General features: G+C 39.8%; 1 long non-coding RNA gene across 1 annotated transcript; it reads left to right on the plus strand.

Moving 5' to 3' along the window:
• Positions 1–18004: 18004 nt before the first annotated feature.
• Positions 18005–22066, plus strand: LOC140502034 (uncharacterized). The gene is made up of 2 exons (XR_011966487.1): positions 18005–18259; positions 21819–22066. It is a non-coding gene; the product is annotated as an uncharacterized lncRNA (long non-coding RNA).
• The last annotated feature ends 568 nt before the right edge of the window (positions 22067–22634 follow it).

Raw genomic sequence — 22634 nt, forward strand, 5'->3', positions numbered from 1 at the left:
GTGACTCCGTTTCCTCATCGTTAAAATGAGGGGGTGAGATAGATCTCCTAAGAGCCTTGAAGTTCTAGCTCCTGTGTGCTTCAACAAAATTTTGCATTCTTTAGAAATTATATTCAGGGACAGAATCTCTCCTATTCAAAATACGTGCCTTCCAACTAATTGCTTCCCTGCATGCCTTGGCAGTTTGAAGCTCTGATCCTGGGGAGCCAGTTCCAGGGTGGCATGCGCTAGGGTGATGAAAGTTTATAGAATGAGGAAAAGACTGTAACCACAACACTAGATGTAAAGTATGATGGAGTAATATGGAAGGAAGGAAACAATCATTTATTAAGCAGCTAGGTGGTGAAGTGACTGGAGTACCATGCCTGGGGATGGTACTCATCATGAGTTCAAATTTGGCCTCGGACACTTACTAGCAAAGTGACCCTGGGCAAGGGTCACCAAACCTTGTTTGTCCCAGTTTCCTCATCTATGAAATGTCTGGCTATATGCCAGATACTTTGCTAAGTAAAGCTAATCACCTTGCAGCATTATCTCACTTGGAGGTAGGTGCCATTAACATCACCATTTTATAGATTTTAAGAAACTTAGGCAGGCAGAGGTTAAGTGACCTACCCAGGGTCACTCAGTTACTAAGTCTTTGAGGCTGGACTCAGATCTTCCTGACTTCAAGCCCAGCACTCTATCTACTATACCACCTTGTAGTCTAATTACGTAATAACATTTAAGTCTTTGCCTAAGAAAAACTGGAGACAGAAAAATTATACACTGCCAGAGGATTACTCCCATTGCTGCTTTTATGGCAGACTTTCGAACTGAGAAGCTACTCCATGAGAAATATCAACAGGGTTATAGCACGATGGCATAGAGGTCTCAGGGAACATGAGACATATCCCTTTCCCAGAAATTCCCTCAGTTTTACTTAAGAAAACTAAACTCCAACCATTGACCCCTCTAAGTCTGGCTCTAATGCATCCCAAGTTCAATCCCAGAGGAGTCTGTCCCTAAGGAGGGGAGTCAGGATCTGCCCACACTGTCCCATTGTGCCTTCAGCCCAGAATAAAACTCTTGAGACAATCACTTAAATAAAAGTTGGGTTTGGTTGATGTCTAGGATCTCCTCCAAAAGGGATTTGCAGGGCCCTTCTAGATAGGTACTCAAAATAAATCAGGCATAAGCAAGAGATTGATTTCTCCTAATACAAAAGCTAAGACTCATAAGCACACACTTACAAAACATAAAAAGGTATTTCACTTCCACTCCAATTTTCCATCAGAGGAGCTCACTTGGGTCCATATTTTCTAGCAAGCCAGGATATGGCTTTGATTTTTCTTAATCCTTTCATCGGTATTATCATACCGATGACATTGAGAAATTACTTTAGAGCTCACCTCTTGCTGGGCAACCAGGACATGAAGCTAGAAGCTCTTGGATTTACAAGGTTGCAGCCAAGGCTAGAAGCATCTGTCTTCACAGGGCTGCCACCAAGGCTAAGAACATCCATCTTTACAAGGTTGTAACCAAGGCTAAGAATGTCCATCTTAAGACAGCTACTCAGTCGATGCTCAGGGAAAGAAACACAAGGCCAAAAAGGCACCCAGAGATTTAAATTCCAGTATCTGGCTCACTGGACAATCCTGTATACTCTCCACCACATGTCACCACCACATGTGCTCATATGGATGAGGATGTCCAGGTGTGAGAACAAGAAATTCCCATTTCTCAATACATTAACCTCAAGAAATGCAAGGCCCGGATGTTGAAGTACTAAGACTTATATTCAGAAAGTGGAAAAAGAGAGAGCAGAAGTTGCCTCTCTCTTTCTTTAATGTCTCCTCAATGGCAGCCCTTACTGTTCAATGGTCAGGATGACACGAGCCCTTCCTGTTACCCTTGCCCTGCCTCCACCATGCAAAAGGCAGAGGGATAAGATAGAAGAGACCCAACCAAAAGTTTCTGGTTGGTAAAGAGCACAAGGCATAATATATCTTACTGGAAAGTATCCAGACCCTATAGATTCACTACTATATACATATTTCATAAGGTAGGCTTCAATCCAGCCCAAAATAGCTTCGAATTAAAGGGGATAGTTTGTGAAACGTTTAAATCTCACATTCGAACATAATACATAAAATGGCTAAGGGAGCAAGAAAACTGATTTAGCAGAGCTCAAGAGCAAATAAAATTCAAATAATTGAACAAAATAATCGCCAAAATGACGTCTGACTTTGGGGCCTCCAGACAAAGATGGGAAAAGTTGGGCAAGTCTTTCTAACTTGAACCAGGAGGCCTGGAGGTCGCTGGGAGAAAGATCAGGATGAGGGCTTAGCAGCCACTTACTTTGAGGGTCATTCCAGACAGAAGAGATTTCTATCCCTTTTTCTCTAAGGTCTCTCAGTTCTGCCTCAACATTTATTAAGCAGCTATAATATGTCAGGTGCACTAAACAAAAATTAAACAGTTTCTCCCTCAAAGAACTTACATTTTATAAGAGGAGATAGCATGTCCATATATTAACATATGTGTATGTATGTGTATGCACACATAGGTATATATGTTTATATAGAGAGATAGGTATATGCACAGATATATCAATATACATATTATTTAGATATAAATGATATGCATATATATGTCCATATGTATGTAAAATGTATGTAAATTGTAAAATATATGCAAAAGTAACACATAATGTATAATGCATATGTAATACATGATGTATATCTTATGGTGTATGATGTATAATAATATGATATTACATATGTATAATACTATGTAGTAATATATAACAAACAATCCTAGCAGACTGCTGTTGCCTTTCTTTGCATCCCCAGTATTTTTCATTGTGCTGGCACGTATTAAATGCTTGATAAACTCTTATTGTTCTAAAGAAGAGTTTCACAGTGTAGCTTCTACTTTTACTATTTTTAAGGTGACATAATGATCTACAGTTCTAAATCAGAGCTCCTCAGCATAGGGTCTTTTTAAAAATATTTTTATAATTATATTTCAATATAACTGGCTTTCTTTGTAATCCTCTGTGTTTTATTTTATGCATTTAAAAACATTATACTGAGAAGGGGATCATAGGTTTTCCAGACTGACTCCTAAAGGGGTCTATCACACATACTCACACACACACACACATACACACACACACACACACACACACACACACACACACACACACACAAGATTAAGAACCTTGACCCAAATGTTTGTCTTGGGTTTGGTTTTTGTTTTGTTTTGTTTTCCTAGTTTATTATTTTGTGTTATCTCAGATAATCATAATCCTGGGGTTTTTATGCTAAGAATCAACCTAAAAATTTCAGTCTGTTAATTTCAATGGAGAAAGTGATATGGGTTTTTTAGCTATTAAATTTTTTAAACAAGTACTCCCTTAATAGAATTATTTTCTCCATTAAAAATCATTTTCCTTTTTGCCTCAATGTGAAAGTGTGGCCCTTCTCCATACACTTTCTCTCTTTCCCTTTTCATTGATTCCTTTACTTCCTTCTCCCTTTTTGTACAAATACGTCCAGGTTTCTCCATACTAAAACTGCCTTCTGCCAAGCCCCAAGGTAACACCTTCTTGCTTTTTCCTCCCTCATTATCAAACTGCTTTTAAAAGTATTCTATACTTGCTTTATTTTCTCCCTACAAACTCAACTCCTGCTGCCTCCCAGCCAGAATCTTGGAGTGGGAAAAGATCTCCTCAAAGACCATCTGATAGTACAACCTGTACCTGAAAGAAAGGGATCTTCACTATTATTTTTCTAATATTTTGTTAGTCAGTTTCCATTTAAAGAGCCTTAAAGAAGTGAAATTCACAACTTCCCAAGGCAGAGACCATTACACTTTTGGACAAGCTCTAACTGTTAAGAACTTGGGACTAAAATTAGCCCCTTTTTCATTACCACCCATTTCTTCAGGTTCTGCCCACTTCCACATCACAAGAGCAATAGATAATGTCTGTCTTGAGTCTTCTGTTCTCCAAGCTAATTATCCCCAGTTTCTTCAATCAAATCTCATATGACATGAACTTGGGACCCTTTTCTACTCTACTTGCCCTTCTCCAACATTCTGCAGATACTGACAACCTTCTTAAAACATGGCCAGAAATGAAACACAATAATCCTGGAACTGAAAACAATATTCCAAATGTTACTCCCCAAATTCATGAGGGTTAACAGTACTTATAAACCTTCATCAGTGTAAAAACAAACTTAGCACCTAATTTTTAAGGATAATAAGTTAAAATTGGCAGCTACCAGGTAAATATCTGCTACACTGAAGGTGAGCACCTACTACAACCCACCTTACTGTCCTCTCCTCAGGGGCATGGCTTGACTAGATCCTGAGGTCTTGACCTACAGGATTGACTGTCTTTTAGTGATGCTTTCTCCCAAATGAGTTTCATGAAGCTTGCCCTAATTTGGCAAAATGATAGGAAGAGTCCTGATCAAAATTCTCTTAATACACCTTTAGATCCTAGTAGGTTTTTTTGACTGCCATGTCACACTGCTGACTCACACTGAGCTGGCAAATCACTAAAGAAACAGATTTTTTTTTTCAGATGAATTATCAGCTAGCTGTGCTTGTCCTATCTTGTACCTGTAAAGTTTATTTTTTTTTTTGAAGCACAAGTGTAAGAATTCACATTTCTCCCTATTCAATTTAATCTTCTTATATTCAGCCAAATGTCCTAACCTCAATGTTTAAGAACTTTTGAGATCCTGACTGTCACCTATTATATTAGCCCTAGCTGTTCTTTCCAGCTTTTCTTCAAACGTGATAATCATTTGTCTTAGGCCAGAGCTAACCAAGCAGATCTAATTGTGTGGGTCAAATATTGGAACACAATGACGTACTTGTAGTCCATTTAAAGTTAACAAAAGGTTTACTTAACAATACATAGCAGGAAAAAGACATTGAGAGCAGAGAAAGACTTGAGGATACAATTTAGCTAAGCTTACTTCTTATTCCAGTTAGTGTGATGACAAGCAAAGGGGGATCTTTTGTTTGTTTTTTTTTAGTATAATCAAATACCTCTGATTGAATCTTGCCTTTATCAACCAAGAGTTTTTTTTAATTAGAAACAGTATACTTATTGTTAAAATGATTAAAGATCTTCCCCACCTTTTAATGGGCCTGCCCATGAAGGGGAGCTTGATTAGGGAAGATTTGTAGGAAGGCCTACACCTTTTGTCAATGAGGCATTGGTTCTCAAGGGTTGGGATGCCCACCATCTGACTCTAAAAAAGATATAAATACTCTGAGGGTGAGATTTTACTTTGGGGCTTACTAACTGGAAATGTTTGTTTGGCCACCTGAGGACTATGGGAAACCTCTAGGGAGTCACCCAGCTTGGAAAACCCAGATGTCAGTGCTTCTCTCTCTGATAACTATGATCAGACAGTTGGACCTGTCTGTTGATGGTCAGGCAGAGGAAGCTATGACTGTTGACTTTTGATTTCTCTGCATTTTCTTTAAAGTTCAGTGTGCTGGGGTTTGAGGGGGGAGGAGCCAAGATGGTGGAGTAGAAAGATACACATATGCTAGCTCCAAACCCACAGCCCATAAAATACCTGTAAAGAAGAACTCCCAACAAATTTTGGAGCAGCAGAAGCCACAGAACAAGAGTGGAGGAGATATCTGTTCCAGAGAGACCTGAAAAACTGACATGAAAGGTCTGTCGCGCACCAGACCCAGAGCAGAGCCCAGCCCTGCCTTGGCTACGCATCACCAAGGGGAGCAGATTCGAGCAGGCTTCAGGGGTGGAATCTCCAGCGGCCACACAGCTCCCTCCACCCACAAGCACCAGAGGTCAGTGAGAGGGTCTTTTCGGCTTGCCTAGAGGGGAGTGGGGTGTCTCCATAACTCAGGCCCCCTTGGGAGGCAGCAGCAGAGACAGCAGCAGACAGGGGCTCCCAAAGCAGGCAGGAGCTCAGATCCATTGTTGAAGGTTGCCCCATAAACCCCCTGAGGGAACTGAGCCCCTTGAGGTGACCCTGCCCCCACCCGAGCACCTGAATTTAATCTAACACTGAATAGCAGCCCCGCCCCCACTGAAAGCCCTGAGGCTGCAAAGCACCATTTGAATCTCAGACCCCAAGCTCTGGCTAGGCAGATCTGGAGGCGTGGTGGGTGTGGACAGGACACTCAGAAGTCAAGTCACTGGCTGGGAAAATGCCCAGAAAAGGGGAAAAAAAAGACTATAGAAGGTTACTTTCTTGGTGAACAGATATCTCCTCCCTTCCTTTTGGATGAGGAAGAACAATGCTTACCATCAGGGAAAGACACAGAAGTCAAGGCTTCTGTATCCCACACATCCAAAATAAATATTCAGTGGGCTCAGGCCATGGAAGAGCTCAAAAAGGATTTTGAAAATCAAGTTAGAGAGGTGGAGGAAAACTGGGAAGAGAAATGAGAGAGATGCAAGAAAAGCATGAAAAGCAGGTCAACACCTTGATAAAGGAGACCCAAAAAATGCTGAAGAAAATAACACCTTGAAAAATAGGCTAACTCAATTGGCAAAAGAGGTTCAAAAAGCCAATGAGGAGAAGAATGCTTTCAAAAGCAAAATTAGCCAAATGGAAAAGGAGGTTCAAAAGCTCACTGAAGAAAATAGTTCTTTCAAAATTAGAATGGAACAGATGGAGGCTAATGACTTTATGAGAAACCAAGAAATCACAAAACAAAACCAAAAGAATGAAAAAATGGAAGATAATGTGAAATATCTCATGGGAAAAACAACTGAACTGGAAAATAGATCCAGGAGAGACAATTTAAAAATTATGGGACTTCCTGAAAGCCATGATCAAAAAAAGAGCCTAGACATCATCTTTCATGAAATTATCAAGGAAAACTGCCCTGAGATTCTAGAACCAGAGGACAAAATAAGTGTTCAAGGAATCCACCAATCACCTCCTGAAAGAGATCCAAAAAGAGAAACTCCTAGGAACATTGTGGCCAAATTCCAGAGTTCCCTGGTCAAGGAGAAAATATTTCAAGCAGCTAGAAAGAAACAATTCAAGTACTGTGGAAATACAATCAGGATAACACAAGATCTAGCAGCTTCTACATTAAGGGATTGAAAGGCATGGAATAGGAAATTCCAGAAGTCAAAGGAACTAGGTTTAAAACCAAGAATCACCTACCCAGCAAAACTGAGTATAATACTTCAGGGGAAAAAATGGTCTTTCAATGAAATTGAGGACTTTCAAGCATTCTTGATGAAAAGACCAGAGCTGAAAAGAAAATTTGACTTTCAAACACAAGAATGAAGAGAAGCATGAAAAGGTAAACAGCAAAGAGAAGTCATAAGGGACTTTACTAAAGTTGAACTGTTTACATTCCTATATGGAAAGACAATATTTGTAACTCTTGAAACTTTTCAGTATCTGGGTAGTTTGTGGGATTACATACACACACACACACACACACTCACACACACACAGAGACAGAGAGCACAAAGTGAATTGAATAGGATGGGATCATATCTTAAAAAAATGAAATTAAGCGGTGAGAGAGAAATGTATTGGGAGAAGAAAGGGAGAAATGGAACGGGGCAAATTATCTCTCATAAAAGAGGCAGGCAAAAGACTTTCTAGTGAAGGGAAAAAGAGGACAGGTGAGAGAAAAACATGAAGTTTACTCTCATCACATTTGACTCAAGGAAGGAATAAAATGCACACTCATTTTGGTATGAAAACCTATCTTACAATACAGGAAAGTGGGGGAGAAGGGGATAAGCAAGGTTGGGGGGGATGATGGAAGGGAGGGCAATGGGAGGAGGGAGCAATCTGAAGTCAACACTCTTGGGGGGGACAGGATCAAAAGAGAGAATAGAAGCAATGGGAGGTAGGATAGGATGGAGGGAAATACAGTTAGTCTTACACAACACAACTATTATGGAAGTCATTTGCAAAACTACACAGATATGGCCTATATTGAATTGCTTGCCTTCCCAAAGGGAATGGGTGGGGAGAGAGGGATGAGGAGAAGTTGGAATTCAAAGTTTTAGGAACAACTGTTGAGTACTGTTCTTGCTACCAGGAAATAAGAAATACAGGTAATGGGGTATAGAAAGTTATCTGGCCCTACAGGACAAAAGAGAAGATGAGGACAAGGGAAGGGAGGGATGATAGAAGAGAGGGCATATTGGTGATAGGGGCAATTAGAATGCTTGGTGTTTTGGGGTGGGGGGAGGGGACAAATGGGGAGAAAATGTGGAACCCAAAATTTTGTTAAAATGAATGTTAAAAGTTTAATAAATAAATTTTTAAAAAAATTAATGAAAAATAAATAAATAAAGTTCAGCATGCTGACTCCCCTGACCTAGGCGAATGATATATGTGCTTAGTTAAAGGAATGATTAATGTGCTTGCTTAAAATGACCAATAACCCTTCAAAAGTAGCCTTTCCTTTTAAAAGAGCAGATCAAAGAACCTGTGATATCAGGCCTCTCTACGTATGTCAGACTGCTTACTGATACAGTTGGTCATCTTCCGTTCTGTGGTCCAAAAACTGAGAGAAGAAAAACTCTAGTCCCTTATGTTGCAGCTATTTTTGTACTCATACTACTGGGTCTTAGTCCCTTGAGCCAACCCAATAAAGAGGTCCCTGGTTTGAATCCAGGCACCCCCTCCAAAAACAACAAGTAAATCCAACCCCCACTTTCTCTAATCTAAACCCACCCCCTCAAGAAGCAAAACCAAAATCTAAAAAATAGTTTCAATACATTTTAAGGAAAAACCAGCCTAACCTGCCTGGAGAGGGACTTCAGAATTTTGTTTCCAATCACAGCATTCTACCTATGCTTTCCAGGTCATTGATAAAATGGCAACAACCCCAAGCACATCTCATGCTCACTTTTTAGAACCCTGGGACATTCCATAGGAAAGCTCCTTCCAGGAAGCAGAATTTATATGGTGCCTATATGTCAGGTACCTTTAGCACATATTATGCAATGGGGATAAACTAGATGCATTTCCAGTAAGATCAGGAGTGAAACAAGGATGTCCATTATCATCACTATTATTCAACATGCTACTTGAAATGTTAGCTGTAGCAATAAAAGAAAAAGAAACTGAAGGAATTAGAATAGGCAAAGAAGAAACTAAATTATCACTCTTTGCAAATGATGTGATGATATACTGAAAGAATCCCAAAGAATCAAGTAAACTACTTGAAATAATGAACAACTTTGGCAAAGTTGCAGGTTACAAAATAAACCCTCACAAATCTTCTGCATTTCTGTATATTACTGACAAAGCCCAACAGCAAGAGATAGAAAGAGAAATCCCATTAAAAGCTAGGGTAGATACTATAAAGTATTTGGGAATCTACCTGCCAAAACAAACCTAGAGACTATGTGAACACAATTGCAAAACACTTCTCACAAAAATAAAGTCAGATCTAAGTAAGTGGAAAAACATCAACTGCTTGTGGGTAGGCCGAGTCAATATAATAAAAATGACAATTCTACCAAAATTAATTTACTTATTCAGTGCCATACCAATCAAATTATTAGATATTTGTTTTCTAGAGCTAGAAAAAATAACATCAAAATTCATCTGGAAGAACAAAAGGTCCAGAATATCAAGGGAACTAATGAAAAGAAATGCTAAGGAAGGTGGCCTAGCTTGACTAGATCTCAAACCGTATTAAAAAGCAGCAATTATCAAAACCACTTGGTACTGGCTAAGAAATAGAAGGGTAGACCAGTGGAATATGTTAGGTACTCAAGACACAGTAGCTAATGAATATAGGAATCTACTGTTTGATAAACCCAAGGACCCCAGCTTCTGGGATAAGAACTCTGTTTAACAAAAATTGCTGGGAAAACTGGATAACAGTGCATCTAAAACTAGGCATAGACCAAGGCCTAACACCATGCACCAGAATAAAGTCCAAGTGGGTACATGATCTAAATATAAAGATTGATACCATAAACAAATTAATGGAGCAAGTAATAGTGTATTGATCAAGTTTATGGAGAAGAGAAGAATTTTTGACTAAACAAGAGACAGAAAACATTATGAAGTCAAAATGAATAATTTTGATTACATTAAATTGAAAAGTTTTTGTGCAACCAAACCTAATGTAACCAAGATTAGGAGGGAAGCAGAAAACTGGGAAAGAATTTTTACAACTAGTGTCTGTGATAAAGACCTCATTTTTAAAATATATAGAGAATTGAGTCCAATGTACAAGAATACAAGTCATTCCCCAATTGATAAATGGTCAAAGGATATGAACAGGCAGTTTTCAGAGGAAGAAATTAATGCTATCTATACTCAAATGAAAAACGGCTCTAAATCACTCTTGATTGGAGAGATGCAAATCAAAACAACTCTGAGGTACCACATCACACCTATCAGATTGGCTAACATGACAAAAGAGGAAGACGATAAATGTTGGAGAAGGTGAGGGAGAACTGGAACACTAATTCATTGTTGGTAGAGCTGTGAGCTGATCCAATCTTTCTGGAGAGCAATTTGGAACTGTGCCCAAAGGACTACAAAAATGTGCATACCCTTGACCCAGCAATATCATTTCTAGGACTGTATCCCCAAAAGATCATAAAAATGGGAAAAAGTCCCACATGTACAAAAATATTCATAGCAACTCTCTTTGTAGTGGCCCCAAACTGGAAGTCAAGGGGATGCCCATCAATTGGGGAATGGCTGAATAAATTGTGGTATGTGAATGTAATGGAATACTATTGTGCTATAAGAAATGATTAACAGGACGACTTCAGAGAGGCCTGAAAAGGCTTATATGAACTGATACTGAGTGAAAGGAGTAGAACCAAGAGAACTCTGTACACAGCAACAACCACAATGTGGAAAGATTTTTCTGGTAGACTTAGTATTTCATTGCAGTGCAAGGACTTTAAAAATTCCCAAAGGTCTCTTAAGGTAAAATGCCTTCCGCATCCAGAGAAAGAACTATGGAATTTAATTGCAGAATGCAGTGGATCATTTTCTTTTGTATTATGTTTTGTTTGTTTTATGATTTTTCTCATTCATTTTAATTCTTCTATGCAACATGATTAAAGTGAAAAAGTATTTAATAGGAATGTATATGTAGAATCTATATAAAATTGTATGCCATCTCAGGGAGGGAGGGGGAGGTACAGAGGAAGGAGGGGAGGGAGGGGGAAAAATCTAAGTTCTAAGGAAGTGATTGTAGAACACTGAAAAGAAATAAAATAATATAAAAAAACACATATTATCTCATTTGATCCTAACAACCCTTTGATGTAAGTGCCATCATTATCCCAATTTTATAGCTGAAGAAACAGAGAAAGACAAACTAAGTGAGTTGTCCCAGGTCACACAGCTAGTAAGTGTAAAAGGTTGGATTTGAACTCATGTCTTTCTGACTCTAGGTTCAGCACTCAATTCACTGTACCACTGGCTGCCTCTAAGCTTACAATGTGAGAATAAACCATTGTCCCTCAACTATACTGCTGAAACAGTTCTCTTTGGGATCACCAATGACTTCCTGATCCCCATATTCAATGGTCATTTTTCAAGACTTTTTCATCCCTCTATAGCATCTGACTATATTGACCATCCTCTCTTTCTCCACTTTCTTACCTTGACATTCATGACCATACATTTCCATGGTTTCCATCCTACCTCTCTAGCCTTTCCTTTTCTATTTCCTTTGTTGATTTCTCTTCTTCCTCCTTTTCCTCTTCACATCTCTTAAATTTGATATTTGCTTGTCTTCTGTTTTTAGCCTTCTCTCCTCCCCCCATATACTTTCTTTGCCTTAATAATATTAGTCATTCCCACAACTTCAACTATTATCACTATGTAGATAACTCTCAATCCCTTTGTCCAACCCTAGTTTCTCTTCCAAATGCTAGACTAGATTTCTAACTGCCTTCTGGATATTTCTATATGGATGATTGCCAACATCTCAAATCTAACATCTCTAAAACTCAAAACTCATCCTGTTTCCTGGAAAATCTACTCTTCCTTCTGGCATCCCTGCTTTCATTAATGGCGCCATGATACTCTTAATAACCCAGACTAAAAACCTCAGACTGAAAAGGTCTCATCTCTTCCATATCCCACCTCCATAAGAATAGCTATTGAATCATGCTACTACTACCTTCATACCTCTCACATTCATCCTTTTCTTTCAATTCCCCTCTGCTAGCAGCCTTGTTCAGATCTTTGTTACCTTTCTCCTGGACTCTTGAATTAGCTAGAAACCACATCATTTCTACCACTTCCCATCCAGTCCTACGTACTGTTGACAGATTATTTGTCTTCCTAGTATGTGACTCTAATTGCTTCCACGCCCCCCCTTCCTTTAAACCTTTCTAAAATGCCAATATTCTTTCAATGATGCCATATAGCTGTAAATCAAGAAAAGTAAGAATTAGAATAACAGGTAAATCAGATGACAATGGAAAAATACCAAGTGTAGGTACAGGCAGTTCTGATAAAATGTGATGTATACAATTTCCAAAAAGCAGCCAGTATGCAAAATTGCATAATAGTTAATTTTGGGGGAAATAGAATTAGGTGTACAATTCCCATAAATTGCATCAGTGACACATAAAAAAAGAAGATAGGAATCTTATGAAAATGGTAACAATTGTACACATGTTAAGTGGTTTAAAAAATACATTAAAACTACAATACATAGGGAGTCAGCTGGTGGTTCAGTGAATAGAGAGCTGGGTCTGGTGTCAGGAAGACTTTAGTTCAAGTCTGGTCTTCGACACTTACTAGCTGCATGACCCTAGGTAAGTCAACTTCACTTCTGTTTGTCTTAATCCACTGAAGAAGGAAATGGCAAACCACTCCAGTGTTTTACCAAGAAATCCCCAAAGACAATATGGTCCATGGGATCATAAAGAGTCTGACACTAATGAATGACTAAGTCAACAACAATCGTAAGTAGTATTCAGCTCTGCTATTTCCCCTGCACCTAAGGTTGTACCAGAAGGGCTAGGAGTCCAGACCTAGGGGAAGATGGGGGCGCGGGGAGAACCCTTAAAGGAGAGGAGAGTTGGACCAGTCTTTCTCTGCTTACAATACCTACTATATCAGGAGATATACAATAAATATGACGTTTTACCTTGACAAAGACCTAAGTTTGCTGGTGGAAGTGGCTGCGGAAAGGGTGGCAGCGTGTGAATTGTTGTACAGTGGTGCAATTTTCTGCCTTTTTGCTGTTTCTCAGGGAAGCAAACTCAAAATTCAGCTATGTTCAAAATGTTCCCAAATCTATCAATCTTTGGGACAAATGCCTGCTTTTGAAACACAATATAGCAGAAGTAACTATGTGATAGAATGTTCTCTCTCATAGAGAAATGGTATAAAAGGCCCCATCAAGGACACCTGGGACTGGAAAGGGAATTTGGGTTGTTGGTCAGTTATTTTCAGTCATGTCCAACGCTTCATAACCCCATTTTGAATTTCCTTGGCAGAGATACTAGTGTGGTTTGCTATTTGCTTCTCCCACTCATTTGACAGATGAGGAAACTGAGGCAAATTGGGTTAAGTGACTTGCCCAGGGTCCCATAGCTAATAAGTATATGAGACTAAATTTGAACTCAGGAAGATGAATCTTCCTGACTCCAGGTCTGGTGCTCTATCCACCACACCACCTAGCTGTCCCTGGAACAAAGGAATTAGGCCATCCCTACAGCAACGGAGAGCAATAACCAATGGGAGGCCTAAATGTTGCATCGTTTTACTCAGAACAGAGCCCGGTGAAGATTTCTATGGGTGAGTCTCCTATGATGAATTTACAGAAAGACATGGAAAAGAACATCACAGAATGAGAAGACGTAGATTGGTCACAATATGCAAGGGTGGCAGGAATTACCCACATTGATGAGATTATGCATCCCTCTATGTACTTGTATTAAAAACTAATTTATTGTCTTTGTAGATACGGTTGCTTTTTCCAGGTTATATGGTCATGCCTTCTTCAAACAATATCTTGACTTTTACCACACAAAGTCAATTCTTATAATTTCCTTTTCCAGTTTTAGGACGGTTACACTTGATCTACTGAAATCTCGGAGTAAATATATAATATGTATATACCACATTTTGGTTTGAAGGGCTCAGTTCCCAATGTTTTGCATGAGGAAGTGAAAGTGAAGCTAAGTAAGATGAAATTTGCTAAAAATAGAGGAACCAGTCCAGATATAACAGAAGAAATTTATTCGGGAGATCTCACAGCTTGGGATTTATTTACCTTTATTCTGAATTTCACTTCACTCTATTTCACACAGGTCTTTCTGAAATCATTCCTTTGGTCATTTCTTATATTTGTATTATATTCATATACCATAATTCAGTTCACTCAATTGATGGACACCTCCGCCCTTAATTTATAGAGGTTTTTGCTAGAATATAGGTTCAAAGGAGAACTGATATAAATATTTTCTACATACCGGTCCTTTTCCTCCTTCTTTGATCTCTTTGGAGCACGGGCCTAATAGTGGTATTTCTGGGTCAAAGCTACGCCCAGTTGAGTGACTTTTTTGTGCATGATTCCAAATTGCTGTCAAAGACAACTGGACCAATTCACAGCTCTATTAACAATGCATTCATAATTGTGCTTGAAACAAAAGGCACTCTTCTCCTCCCCTTCTCCTGACTAGGGGCTCAGGAGCCATAAGAGAGACTCTTATTGATCTTCTATACTTGGTGACTTTTTCAAGAGAGGAAACAAATCATATGAACCCACCAGGATCTCATTAGCCCTTCCTCCCCCATCTCACACACAATCTAGTTAAGATAGGCTATTAGGGAAAAGAATTCTGCTAACCATGAGGACTCCTCGACAAGTTCAATCCCTCCATTGTTTTTTGATTCCTGGTCTGCTCCTAAATAAGGAACAGAACAGAAGCATTGACTAAAGCAACAATTCTCAAAGTGTACCCTGGACACCCTTGGGCATCCCTGAGACATTTCAGGAGACCTATGAGATCAAAACTATTTTATCATAATACTAAGGTATTTTAATTTTTAATGCAGTATATCTCAATAAATATAACTTACATGGGGGTAGGAGTCCTCAATAATTTTTGAGAATACAAAACTGTCTTGAAACAAAAAAAAATGTGAAAACTACTGGATTAAAACAAAGTCTCAGTAGAAAGCACACAAAGGCAAGGGTCATCCAAGAGGAAGTAACTCCATTTCTGGTAATCAAAATATCTAAACTTCAGACAATTGACTGAAGAAACATTGCTCTTGGGTGCCATATCTGTCTGCTTGGCAAAGAGATTGAGTGCTGGTGAGAGTGATTCCTGAGAGCTTTTGGCCTCCTCACTGTAGGGACTGGTTTTCACCAGTTAAACACTTGCAGGAAATGGACGATGGTTTCATAGAATGAGAGGGCATGGATGGGTTGAAGGTTGCATCACTGAAGGGAGCATTACAATCAGTAAGATGAAAGATCAGTCAAAATCTTCTGTAAGAGAGCTCTCTTTACCTTTTTTTTATTACATATTTTCTCATTGTCAGTGGTCAAGTTGAAGTATCTTAATTTTTTCCAATTTGATATTACTTTTGATCTTTTCTCTAACTAGTTGCCAGTACAGCTGCACACAGATAACTCATTCTGAAATGACTTCCACAATCAATCCAGTCAGTTAAGATATAACTGGTTTGTGTGTGTGTGAGCGTGTGTGCATGTGTGTGTGTGTGTGTGTTTATGTGTGTGTGTGTGTGTGTGTGTGTGTGTGTGTGTGTGATTTTGGTCAGTATTATGTCCAGTACTTTCCAACTCTCCTCTTAAAATATTCATGATACATAGGCATGAGTCTTCTGAGTAGTCTACAAGTCTTTGACCCCTTTTATTCCTGAAACCTGAAACATATTTAGTTTCCAAGATGCTTGTTGTCCATCCTCCTGGGTCTACCTTTCATTAAAGTCATGGGGGACCACCTCCAGTCATTCTGGTTTATATTAGGCCACTGGACCCAGATGGCTCAGGAGGAGAAAGTGAGGCTGGTGACTTTGCAGAGCCCTGCCTCACTTAAATCCAATTCACTTGCATGTCATGACATCACCTCCCTGATGTCATGGTGCTCTTTGAGAACAAAGGACAAATAATGACACAAAGTCATCAAGTGTCAATAGAGATATGGTCATCTATTCATATTCTTCTGAGAATTTCTCCTCCTCTTCCTCCTTGGCAGCAGATGCTTATGCAGAAATGACTTAAAATTCTTCTTTTGAAATGCTTATCTTGCATCCTAGAAGATGATATGGCCATGTATCCTATGAAACTATGTTTCTTATTTTACTTCAGTCTCTGATGAATGACCAAATAAAAAGGTAATTACTGTGCTTACTATATGCCAGGCATTGTGCTTGGCCCTCAGAACACAAATACCAAAAGTGAGACAGTCCCCACTCTCAAGGAAATTCATTCTTATGGGGGAAGAAGGAATGGTAGCCAAAAAGAGTTGCCTTGGTCTGGAAAGACAAAGGGGTGGTGTGTAACGTCATGGAACAATTGATTTCCAAGTCCTTTCCAAGGATGTTAATGTTGATTTGGTTACTATTCTCAGAGATAAAGGTGGAAAGCAGAGAGTAGAAGACAGAAGGGTCAATGTTCTGTAGAATGGCATAAAGATGAACATGGAGTAGCAGCATGGTAATACTGGTTGTAACTATAGATATGAGTGTGCATGCATGTGTGTATGTATGTATGTATGTATGTATGTATGTATGTATATAATGAGGACTCCTCACTCAGAAGCCCAGGATTCCTGGGTAGGAGATAGAGAGTCAGATTGTATAGGAGAGGCTGGAACATAGAATCATGGTGCTATGAAGAAGGCCATGGAGTAGCAGCATGATAGGTTTAGATAAAACCAGCTCTACCAACTCTTTGTTTACTTCTCTGAGGAGAACCCAAAAGCCATTAGCAGTCACTTCTCTGGTCTCCTGACTTCATTTGTGGCAAAAATGTCAACATAGATATATTCTACCTCTTGCAGAGGAGGTATGTCAATGCCTTGATTATTGGACAACGTCCTCACATTTATAGTTTATAAGATGGTCTAAAAGTTGTTTGATTTTTAACATCTTTTCTCCAATTGTACCTCTATTATTGTGAAAACAAAAGGGAGCCACACAGGACCAAGGAGCATATAAATGGGTCTGTATAAAGCAGGAAGGATCCTGATGTTGGAAAAGTTTGAAGGCAAAAGGAAAAGGGGGTGGCAGAGGATGAGATGAATACATAGCATAATGGACACAATAAACACGAAGTTGGACAGACTTCTGGAGATAGTGGTAGGAGGGCCTGATGTACTATGATCTAGGGGGTCATAAAGAGTTAGTTGGACATAACTGAACAACTGAACAAGAGAAAGAAATGAAGCAGAGTTGTTTTTTTTTTAAAGAAATGCAATTTTAGAAGTACATTTTGGAGTAGCAAAAAGTTGGAAACAAAGTAGATGCCCATAGACTTGCTGTTGTCATTCAGTCGTATCTGACTCTTCATGACTCCATGGTTATGTGAATCCATCCATGGGGTTTTCTTGGCCAACATACTGGTTTGCCATTTCCTTTTCTAGTTTTTAGGCAGTGACTTGCCCAGGATCACACAACTGGTAAGTATCTGAGGCCAGACTTGAACTCAAGTCTTTCTGACCATTGTGCCACCTAGCTACCCATTGACCGGAAAATGGCTAAATAAATGGAATGTAATCAAATATTATTGTCATGTAAGGAATAAATATGAAGAATTCTAAGAAGCTTAGGAATTAACATTTTAAAAAGAAATATTATTTTCAAATATCTACAGTAAGTAACTCAAAATATAAAGTTTCAATGACCTCTGACCACAAGCTCTGACTAGATATACACCTGAGAAGGAAAGGTTCAGAAGGTGTGGTCAGGGATACAGCTGTCATTGACTTTGTGACAGCAGTTTGTCATCACAAAGTATTATCTGTGACCAAGACTTCAGGCAACTCTCGGCAGACCAACTGAGCCATAAGTGGCTTCCCAGGAATACATACCACAGGGACAAAAACACGCAAAAGTACACGAGCAAAAGTCATTTAGGAAAAATAGATCGCCAAAACTGCAATGCTCCACCATGAAATCACATCTGACTCTCAACAGCAGTAGAATGAAGCAGTCTTAAAAAAAAACATCAGCCCAGATGTTATGCATCAGTCTGTTTTTATCCGCTGCTTACAAGCAGTTTCAGAGTGGAAGAGATGTAGCCGTACTCAGGACTCTTGGTAATGAAATCTGCTGCTTTATCTCCCCCACAACTCAGTTGTGGAGTCTTCCTTATTGTAGTACAAAAAAGCCAAACACAATGTTAGGGGACTGGGTTTTAGCTATAGATAAGAATCATTTCTAATCAATATGTCAATGGTATGTAAATAGTTCTTCTAAAGAGACAGGCGTATGAAAATAGGCTATTCATTTAAATATTTTTAACATTTCCCTTGAATCTGTTTTATAGTTTTATTTTGCACTAACTATGCTAATATTTTGTTAATCCAAGATAAACTTTAGATCAGACCCTGCTTAAGTCTCACAAATGATGAATTAGTGGAGCCTAAATTGAGTCCAAACTATTATAAATCTTTCTAAATTTATATTTTATTATACATATCCCACAGTAACTGTTCCAAATCTCTTTTCTCTCTCCTCAAACCCAATTACAAACTCACTTCCACATTTGTGCCTGATGGTGTGGTCTCTGAGAAGATACAGAGCAGGGATGGGAAACCTGATGCCTCGAGGCCACAAGTGGCCCTGTAGGTTCTCAAGTGTGGCCCTTTGACTAAATCCAAACTTCACAGAAAAAAATCTCCTTAATAAAAAGGATTTGTTCTGTAAAACTTGGACTCAGTCAAAAAGACCGCATCCAAGGACCTAGAAGGTCACATGTGACCTCGAAGTCACAAGTTCCCCACCCCTGATAGTGGGGCTTCTGACAAAAGTTCTTTCAATCTTCACTGCTGAAGTTTGTCAATATGCTTACCAGTTTATCTTCCTGTATTTCTAAGAGGAAAAAGTATCCCTATTTTTTGCTAAAGCTAATCCCTCTCCCTGAGCCTTTGATTCTATTTTTTCCCTCCTTTCCCCTTCATGTCTTCAGTTTTTCCCTCTACACTGGTTCCTTCCAGTCTACCTACAAACCCAGCCTCTCTAAAAGATGTCTGCCATTAATCCTTCTACCCTGCTCAGCTTCTTTTCCATCTTTTCCTTCCCTTCAGCATCAAGCTTCTTGGAAAAGTCCTCTCTGCCCAGAACTTCCCCTCCCTCCCTTTACCACTCTCCCCAGCTCCTTGATGTCTAAGCCTCTGTCTCCACCACTCTACTAAAACTGTTCTCATAAAGGTCACTAATGACCTCATAACAACCAAATTCAATAATCTTTTTTTCCCAGTATTTATTTTCCTTTATATCTCTGCAGTATTTGATGCTGATGAAGACCCCCCTTCTGTGATAGGTCAAGAAGACCTAATATATTTGATATATGGGACTGTCTGACATCTGTAAGACTCACTTGCCACAGGCCACCTCTGCTAGAGATTCCAGGCATAGATAATCCTTCTACTGCCTGACATCTTGGCCCTGTCATTTTCTGGAGACTTCCGTACTATATGTCTATACTCTCTCTATTTGATTTAGCCAGGCCTCCCCCAGAGATGTGAGACCAACTAGACCCAGCTGAGTAAGAAGCTGCCCTCTTCCCTATAAAACTCAAAATATTCATCTACCTCAGTGCCCTCGTATGAAGTGCTTGTGACTCCAGCATCCTACAGGGAGCTCAATGGAACCCAGTGTGCTGAGTCTGAGGGTGGACTCTTTGAAGGACTATTACAGACACAGGTCTCCAGTCATCCTGCTGAATATCTGGTCACTGGATCCTCCAGTCATCCTGATGAGTATCTGGTCATTGGATCCAGATGGCTCAGGAGGAGGAAGTGAAGCCGGTGACCTTACACAGCCCTCCCTCACTCAAAACAAAGTCAAGTGCAAGTCATGTCATCATTTCTCTGATGGCATGGTCTTCTTTGAAAACAAAGGACGAACACACACAACAGACTCAGGTATTCTGAGGCTTACCATGAAATAACAGATGGAAAGCATTTTGCAAACCTTAAAATACCATGTAAATTTCTGTTATTATTGGTGTTGTTACTGTTACTACTACCTCCACCATCACCTCTACTACTACTACCACTGTTCCCATTACCAGGACTATCATTAATACCATTACTACTACTACTACTACTACTACTACCACTATCACTGCTATGCTACCACTACTACTACCACTATTACCACTACTACTTCACAACTACTACTACTACTACTACTATTAGCATATAGTCACCAGGCCTCCAGGCTGAGGGTAATGACTTCATTCCTTTAGCCTTCTGCTATACTCCTGCCAAGATCAAGCAATTTTTATAGTACAATAAGTACAATAAGTAAGTACAATAAGGCCAAGAGGTCACTGTACCTGGATCAAAGAGTAGGTATGAGGAGTAAGGCCTGAGAAGACTGGGAAGAGATAGGAGAGCGCTAGATTAGCAGGGGCTAGGTTGTGAATGCCAAACAGAACATTTAGTATTTGATTCTGGAGGCAGTAGGGAGCCACTAGAGTTTTTTGAGTAGGGGAGGTAGGAGTAACATGATTGGACCTGTGCTTTAAGAAAATCGCTTTAGTGGCTAAATGAAGGATGAATTGGAGGGGGGAGAGCTGACCTATCAGCAACTATTGCAGTAATCCAAGTATGGAGTAATGGGGGCTGGCACTAGAGTGGCAGCAGTGTCAGAGAGAGGGGGGCCCATAATAAAAGAGATGTTGCAAAGGTAAAATCGACAGGTCATGGCAACAGATTTTTTATTTTTCATCTTTATTCTATTTCCTCCTGGTATTTTGCTTTATGCTGAGAGCCTCCCCCACCACTTATGTGATTTAAAATGTGCCAAAATAAAGAGTCCTAGGCTCTGTAGGAGAAGAGACAGGGGTTTTGCCCTAAGACAGAGAATTGGCTAAGGGCAAGTGACAAGCCAATGCATTCCTCTAAGGAACTAAGGTAGATACTGTGTGTGGACATAGGGCAAGGGTGGAGCATGGCCCATCCCCAACAATAACAAGAAGGTGTACAGAAGCATTCACTCCTACTGGACCAAGCCAGAAGCTAGTGGGAACCCAACTGTCTCCCAGTCCTTGGTTCCTGAGTCCAGAAACCCTGTGGTTGTGCAAGGAGACAAAACAGAGAAACATCCCAGTAAAAGGGGGAAAAATCATCACAAAATAACTGCTCTCTAGTTCAGGTGATTAAAAAAAATTAGGTAGATCAATTCATACAAGGTCCAAAAGAATTTGACTGCAATGAGATATTTAAAGAGCTTTCCAGACAATGTGATGAATACAGTGGCATGAACTCAGGATTCAAATTCAGAGGCTCTAGAAATAAAGTCTGGTTCTACCACTTACTAGGACAGTTAGGTGATACAGTGGAGAGTGTGCCAGGCCTGGAGCCAGAAGACTCTTCTTCTCGGGTTCAAATCTGACCTCAGACACTTACTAGCTGTGTGATCTGGCAAGTCACTTAACTTCACCCAGTTTGCCTCATTTTCCTCATCTGGAAAATGACCTGGAAAAGGAAATGGCAAATCACTCCAGTATCTCTGCCAAGGAAACCCCAAAGAGTGGCACACAACTGAAAAATGACTAAACAACAACCACTTGTTATCTCTGCGAATGGAAAAGGTACTTGTCAGTTTATTCATTTAATGTGCGAAGTATAAAAATGTCTTTGCCAGGCACATAGTCCCTCAGCGTGGCCTACCCTGGAAGTGAGGTGACAACTTCAAAAGGACAAAGCCGTTGAGAGAACCATGACTTCCTGAATGTGTCTCTACCTCCCTCATCTCAGAAAATCCTTTACTTGGAAACTCTTCTCTCTCACGCTACTGTAATTTTCCCTGAGGATCGGGAGTGAACTTGGGGCCAGGGCATGGGGTATGCAGGTAAATGTTTGGCAACAGGCTCTATTAAAAGCTTGACACAATTTAAAGTCTAATCTGCATCTCTGTCTTCTCCATCTCATTCTTAAGTAACAAAATCAAATCCTGACTTCAGAAGAATAAATAAATGTTCACACTGAAAATTTAACACCCAGTTCTCCCAAAGCAGTAGGAGATGGTCCCCAGGGGCATTCCTGGAAGGGTCTAGGGGCCTCCTTCCTAGAAGATGCTTGTCTTCAGGCGTGAGACAAGGTGCTGGGCTTTGTCCTCAAAAGGGAAGCCAAATTTTAACAACATGGCTGAGAAAGCATTGGACTGAGCTAGTTATGAGGACTAGGTTCTGTTGTCTGCTCTGACATTAACTCTGGACCTCGCTTTCTTCTTCTGTAAAATAAAGAGGTTGAACAAGGTGGTGTTTAAGGTCACACTTACCTCTCACAGTCTATGAGTCTTGTGAGATCTGAGAACCATTTCACAGCCCAGACTCCATTTCAGTAACAGCAGTATGACCTTGGGTAAGTCTTTCTCCCTCTCTGGGTCCTCATCACACAGTAGCTCCCTCCAGGGACTCCTGTGGAACATCAAATGCCTAAGATCCCTTCTGGTTGCAAA

This window comes from Notamacropus eugenii, chromosome 4, assembly GCF_028372415.1.
Source record: "Notamacropus eugenii isolate mMacEug1 chromosome 4, mMacEug1.pri_v2, whole genome shotgun sequence".
In the NCBI taxonomy this organism is placed as follows: domain Eukaryota; kingdom Metazoa; phylum Chordata; class Mammalia; order Diprotodontia; family Macropodidae; genus Notamacropus; species Notamacropus eugenii.